This window comes from Nannobrachium achirus (genome assembly GCF_963921795.1).
Source record: "Nannobrachium achirus genome assembly, chromosome: 16".
NCBI lineage: Eukaryota > Metazoa > Chordata > Actinopteri > Myctophiformes > Myctophidae > Nannobrachium > Nannobrachium achirus.
This window is the reverse complement of record NC_137823.1, coordinates 54,657,482-54,665,102: the sequence shown is the minus strand read 5'-3', so window position 1 is coordinate 54,665,102 and position 7,621 is coordinate 54,657,482.

The window sequence follows — 7,621 nt, the reverse complement described above, 5'->3', positions numbered from 1 at the left end:
GTTGTGAGCTTGTAGATCTGCGATCTTTCTGCGTTCAAGTACAGTATACAAGTATAAATCAGGCTTAACAAAGTCCCTGCAGAGGAGAAGCATCCCAACAGCATGATGGAGCAGGTACTATTTCCGATAAATGTTTGTCCCAGTGTCCAAGAACGTAGGGACGCTAAGTGGATAATGAATGTTCTTATGTAAGCCACGGTCAAGCGATATTTTCATGAAGGTGTTTGCACTCTAAAAAACAATAAATTAATTAATAAATAAAACATTCAGAGGTGGAGAAGCTAGGAGGTGGCAATTGACATCCCCTGGGTCCCCTTGCGGATGACCCTTGGTTCAGACATCTCAAACTGCTGTTCAAATAGACTGTGAAATATGTGAATATTGGGGTGTGCAGTGCGTCTCCTACTTAAAAGTACAGTCTACTAATGACACAGCACCTCGCCAAACACTTTAGCTGTACGCAGTCATGGGTGGAACATAACAGGGCCTCTCTCCCACAGACAGACAGACAGACAGACAGACAGACAGACAGACAGACAGACAGACAGACAGACAGACAGAGCTGAGAATAATAGACATAGACATAGTCATACTACAACCAATAATAGCTTCATACCAAAACAGGTACAGAGTTCCTATTAACAGAACTGAAATGAAAGTAAAACATGAGCTTTGCATAAAACATACTCTTGTCTTGGCCTTCTAATGTAGCCTACAGTGGCATTCTGCCTTGCACCTTTCACACCGATAGTGTCCCTAGAAAACAGCAGATCTACAAGCTTTTAGATCAGCTATATTCTGATAAAATATCTGGGGAAAAGGAGGTATATAGTATAGACCCCTGTGGGGTTGAGGGAAAAATAAAACGCTCCATCCTCCAGATGGCAGTATCTCACCATACTGATGGCTCAATTGCTGCTGTAGATTAAGGCATGTCTGCTGCCAGCTATCAAAATGAATCTGCATGTATCAGATGATGTCATATCATATTTTATCAGTTCGCTTCCACCATGTGTGCTTTAATCTCTGGTGATTTTGTTGATATCTAAATTAAATAATGCTGCTCACAATGCCCGCTATAATCTCACAGCAGCTTCTTGCACTTCTTTCTGATATTTTGGTTTATCATAAACATACCTCACTGCCTGTACCAAACCTGCCACTTGTTGTACAGTGACCTTTTTTGCACCAAAAAGAGGGTGTGGTTTAGCATCCATACAGCACACATTTCTACAGCCTAATTTGCATTCATTTCATTTCATTACATAAGGGTTCCGTAATGGTTTTGATCAGCTGGTGCACTGCACGTTAGTAAATATATACAAATGTGCTATCCAAAGACAATCATTAATTATTGATTTGATCTGACTATTTCCAGAGCTACAGCCAAATACACTGTCCACACAGCGGGGGAAGAGTGTGTAGCATCCTGGGGTTGTAGCATGATACAGCAAAATGGAAGGAAAACACGGTGACAGTGAGTGACTTAAAAGGCCCTATCTGTGGACTGGACAGCACTCCCACGTTGAAAGAATTGCTGGATTGATTGTCGCCGGTGCTGACAGCTCACTCCCTACTGGCTGGCCCTGAGCAAAGTTACACTTAAAACTCATTTAGGTGTACTAAGATGTTCCAAGGACAGGTGCTGAACTCGCTAGCTGTGTCACTGCTGTCCTGCATGAAACCATTAATCTTTATATATTAATATTCAATCCCTATATAGTTAAAAGGCATCCATCCGTCCAACCCTTGTTTGTGGATGCTGATGCTTTGTTGGCATGGAAAGTGTTCAAGTCAAAAGGTTGTCAGTAAATTAATGGCCCAATAAAACCATATCCATGTACAGTATAGCCTATATGATTTCACTGTCCAGACTTGAGATGTATTGCAAGATAATTACTTGGTTTGATTGATGGAAAGGTGTTCTCAATACAAGTTTATAATGTCAAACGTAGCAGCTTACAGCATAATTAGTGTCACTGATCTGAGACTGCTCACTTATTTATAGTCATTTCCGTCAAATGGACTATTTTTAGATTTTGATTGCTGCATGCTGAATGTACGCCTTGGTTTAAAACAGAGTGAGGAAACTAAGCGAGGAAATGTTTAAATATGTCAGCGTTTCCATTTTTCTGGGTCAGAATATAAATGCTAGCTGTAGAGTTGTGAGTAATACAAAAATATACATGGTTTTAAATGTCATCAGAGCCATCTGGTGAAGGGCCTGCATACAAATGGGGTGGCTACTTCCTTTTCATACTCACAGTGTGAAGCACAAAAATGTCACAATTAGTCCTTACCTTTCTACTTTTGAAAATGTTATGATGTTTTTGCACTATCAAGTTTAGTAAAACAAAATGAGCACTTTTTTCACCACTGGACATAGTGAGTTAAGACATACAGTAAATGATGGCCAACTGAGGCTCTCCAAACAAGGTCTCTACCCCTTGCTGGAGGCACACACACTGCTGCTGACAAAGGAAAATTCACCCCAATCCGAAGGTTTATGAAATTCCACGACGGCTCTACGGCGCGCACCTCCATGGTTACAGCTGTTTATTCAACGCCAGCCCTCGTCATCTCGCAATGACGTTTGAATTTAATAAAAGCTGCACACCATGCAGCAAAACGCACGTCGATCCCCTCACAACTTTTTTGTCAAATTGGCTTCTGTATACACAGGTCGCACGGACACATGCACACATGCACGCACACAAGCACTTCCCTCCCCGACAGTAAACAGCCCTTCTCAGATCTGCCAGGCACTGCAGACTCTGAAGCACTCATTGAGTCTTTCTGGCCATTTTCATCTAATTAACTTGGTCATAACCCCTTTTCTCTCTCTCTCTCTCTCTCTCTCTCTCTCTCTCTCTCTCTCTCTCTCTCTCTCTCTCCCCTTCCTCTCTCTCTCTCCCCTCCCTCTCTCTCTCTCTCTCTCTCTCTCTCTCTCTCTCTCTCTCCCCTCCCTCTGTCTCTCTGTCTAACTGTTAGCAAACCTTCTGTATCATTATCAAAGTTGCCTTCCTGCCGACCCGGCTGAAAATGACAGCTGTTTGATGATGCCTGTTGGCTCTTTTGTGCTCGTCTCTTCCTTTTATGCTCTCCCCTGTAAGTATATATATATATATAGCTGTTTTTGTTGGTTATTGTTCACTTCACTGTGGTGAAGAAAAAAGAGTTGAGCCGGAAGGCAAAGCTCTCTGTCTACCGAGCAATCTTCGTTCCTACTCTCACCTATGGTCATGAAGTGTGGGTCCTGACCGAAAGTATAAGGTCGCGGGTGCAAGCGGACGAAATGGGTTTCCTCAGACGGGTGTCTGGTATCTCCCTTAGAGATAGGGTGAGAAGTTCAGTCACCCGAGAGAGACTTGGAGTAGAACCGCTGCTCCTACACTTTGAAAGGAGTCAGCTTAAGTCAGGGTTCGGGCATCTAGTACGGATGCCCCCCGAGCGCCTTCCTAGGAAGGTCCTCGATGCGCGTCCCACTGGGAGGAGACCCCGTGGCAGACCAAAGACCAGATGAAGGGATTATATCTCCAAACTGGCTTGGGAACGCCTTGGTATACTCCCTGAGGGAGTGGAGGAAGTTGCTCAGGATAAGGAAATCTGGCGGTCTCAGTTGAAACTGTTACCCCCGTGACCCGATTCCGGATAATCGGTTGAAGATGGATGGATGGATGTTCACTTCCAGTCTCGCCCCCTCTCCTCTCTGTCTCCCTTGGCCTATACTCTGTACCTCCATCACCATTCGCTCCTTGACCTGGGTGTCCATCTGTGCAGGATTCCAGGGATTATTGATGGCAACATCATCTCCCTTTGTGTCCGGATCGATGGCCAGGGCCCACAGTGGAATAACTGGTGCAGAGAGATGTCAGAGATGAGAATAGCTGCAGACGCCATGGAGGGGACTGACTGATTAGCGTGCGTGCGTGCAATGTTTCTTGTGCACACTGACAGCAGACAAAGGATGTCAATTCTCAAATATTTTACAAAATAGGCACAGTGACAATTATGATATTTTATATTATCATCCCTCCAGGCTGTGGGATAAGCATGCCAGTCTATGGACCGGAACTAGCCAATCGCAGACATGAACACAAACGTACCCCCTGATGGAAGATATACCCAGATTCTCTTTTAAACTAAAGTAGCAGTACCACTATGTAAACAATGTTTTGACTTGAGTAAAAGTACAAAGGTAGCCTTCCAAAGTAACATTACAAAACTTTTTCACATACACACACACAAACACACACACACACACACACACACACACACACACACACACACACACACACACACACACACACACACACACACACACACACACGCATAGGCACAGACGTAGGCACAGAGAGAGAGAAAGAGAGAGAGAGAGACCGAGGATGAGGCCACATATAAGATGTATGCTCTGCAAGGAGCAAAAGAGATTAAACTAGAAGCAGTGCTTTTCCAAGCACTAGGTCAGGTATGTTATTGTGGCCTCTGGTGCTTTAATATTCCACTGTGAAAAGGGTGCCCTGTCTTCTTCTGCCTTTCACTGTAATCTGACGCTGCATTCATGATTTGAGGCATTTTTTCCCAAAAAGGTGTGTTGCAAAAGTCGGCCTGGTGCTATAACCAGCTATAATCCACTTCGCCGTGGACTGAAGACTCACCTTTTCAGACTCCACCTAAACCCATAGCACTACAGAAAAGTCAGTGACCATACATGAAGCTAGTTAGCATTAGTTTTTTGTCTTTAGGTTTTTAGAACTTTGATTATACTGTGTTTTTTCTAGATAAATATCCATTTGCATTTGTTATATTGTTGATGTTCTGACATATTATCTTGTTTATTATTGTGATGTTATCTGCTTATTGTAAGTCGCTTTGGATTAAAAGCGTCTGCTAAATGCCTAAACTGTAAACTGTAAACTATAACAGGCCAATGTGAAAAGGATAGCATTTGTTCCTCGACCTAGCGGGAATGTGCGTGCAAAATTTCACGGAAAGTGCACCCTGCATTCATCAGGTGATGCATTTTGTTCAAAATGGAGCAATCCTGCAAACTTTGGAAGCCAATGTTAGCCAATTAGGATGGAATATGAAATATCGGACAGATCCATCTTGATCACATGACTATAGAGATACTGTGAGCCGATTTATGTGAATCTTGGATAAAATCTGAAGGAGTAATATCCAAAAGTGTGTTTTACATAAGTCGGCCTCCTGGTGGCGCTATAAAAGTCTCCTCCAGGCCAATAATAAATAATGATTATTATAATGAAATTATAATTATTTCGTCAAATGTTGGTCTTGATATGGGCCACGGATGTTGGGCAGGCCATAAAAAAAATGAGGAAATTCATGTCAGGTTCATAATATACAGTACAGTTAGAGTCCTGCAAGCTCGTCGGGACCCGACAAGGAACCGGCCCAGCCCGCCAAAACGGGTCGGGCTTAGGCCGTTTCTGTATTTCACCATCGGCTGTAAATAGCGGTACCAAACGGGCCAGGGGCCGGGCTGGGCTAGCCTCATAAATCAGACTCCTTTCAAGGCAGGAGGAGTCAGTTTACTAACAACAACGAGGTGGAGTACAGGCAAGAGGTGGAACACTTGGAGTCTTGGTGCAGTGCAAATAACCTCTGCATCAATGTGAAGAAAACAAAGGAGATGATTGTGGACTTTAGAAAGAGTGGCCCCACCTCCACCCCCCTTTACATCGGCGGCGATGCTGTGGAGGTGGTTTCCAGTTTCAAGTACCTGGGAGTGCACATCGCAAACAACCTGACCTGGAAGCAGAACTCGGCCTCATTAAAGAAGGCTCACCAGTGAGTCTACCTCCTGAGGAGACGGAAGCGGGCGGGGCTGGTTCCCCCTGTCCTCACTTCCTTCTACAGGTGTGCGGTGGAGAGCATCCTCACATCCTGTATCACTGTGTGGCATGGAAACTGCTCTGCTGCAGACAGGAAGGCTCTGCAGCGAGTGGTGAGGTCTGCTCAGAAAATCACCGGAAGCAGTTTACCTGCCATCAGTGACATTTACACCACCAGATGTAAGAAAAAGGCTACCAGCATCATGACAGATGTCACCCACCCTGCTCACGGTCCGTTTGCCCTCCTCCCTTCGGGCAGGAGGCTGTGTAGTATTAAGGCCAGTACCACCAGGCTATAGAATAGTTTCTTCCCTGTAGCTGTGAGAATGATGAACTCTGGACTTTGAAAACTGTGATCTTGCACTGGGAGATTACTCATGAACTCTGCACAATGAACTATGCTGTTTTTAATGCTGCTGCTTCTTAGTATTGTCTTTTTTAGCGGGCAAGTGTTTTAGGTATTATGTAGTTTTCTATAGGGTATTTGAATTATATTTATCCAGGACATGGGTAACAAATTTCATTTTGTACTTGTACTACTGAATGACAAATAAACTCCTTGAACCTTGAACTAGGTTAGGGCCAGTGTTGGGTGTAACGGCGTTATAACTAACAGCGTTACGTAGCGCCGTTAGGTTTGGTGGTAACGGAGTAACTTAACGAGTTACTTTTGCAATACAGCAACAGATCGTTACCAGTTACATTTCTCAAAAAATAACAGCGTTAATTAGGTATTTAAGACCTATAATTCCCTGTTCTTTCTGTTGCCACAAAGGAAGAATAATCCATCTGACACATTTGCGCTGTTTCCTGAATGAATGAGCTCGATCTCTGCCAGAGAGAGGAGCCTAGCAAAGTGAGGAGGCATGCATGCATGGCCTGCATTTTTACACGGAAAAGGGTGACCAACCAGAAATGTGTTGCAGTCTGTGGTGGATGCGTAGTCATTCTACAGTTTATGACAGGTTACGACATGTGGTGTAACAGGGGGTTACCCGTGGTCATCTATTAGCGACATAAGGAGTCTTGTTTACATTAATTTATAGTTGCGCACAACATGGCAGGGCTTGAGAGAAGCCCTTTAGTAAGGCTGTGGAAGGATTCACACTATTTTTTGATTACATTATCCCCGTTGACACAGCTGAGAGCCACAACAATCCGGTAGGTAGGCTGCACTCTTTTTTATGTTTACCAAACTTCCTAACCTAACGAGTTACTATAAAGTGTGTGTGTGTGTGTGTGTGTGTGTGTGTGTGTGTGTGTGTGTGTGTGTGTGTGTGTGTGAGAGAGTGTGTGTGTGTGTGTGTGTGTGTGTGTGTGTGTGTGTGTGTGTGTGTGTGTGTGTGTGTGTGTGTGTGTGTGTGTGTGTGTGTGTGTGTGTGTGTGTGTGTGTTACTGTCCTTGTGTTTGGGAGTCTGGGCCACATTCACAAACGTGTGCTACGTGGCAATTAGGAGGACTGCAAAGAAAGTAAAAGTAAAAAAGTTGTCTAAATACCGTTCTGTCTGTACTGTTCTGGCTCTCATGGGCAGTCTATCTATGTGGAGAAGACGATGTTTCATTTATCCTTGAGTAGCTAAAAAAGAACATTTGAAACTATAGGAAACCGGGTAAACATTGAACTTTGCACCAGTCTAAACAAGTTACATAAATGACATTCTGTACATTTAAATTATAGGACGTAGGGCTTGATTCACTAACGGTTCTTACAAAGAAATCTCTTCTAAAAGACCCTCTTAAAAAGATTTTTAAGAAGATTTGGA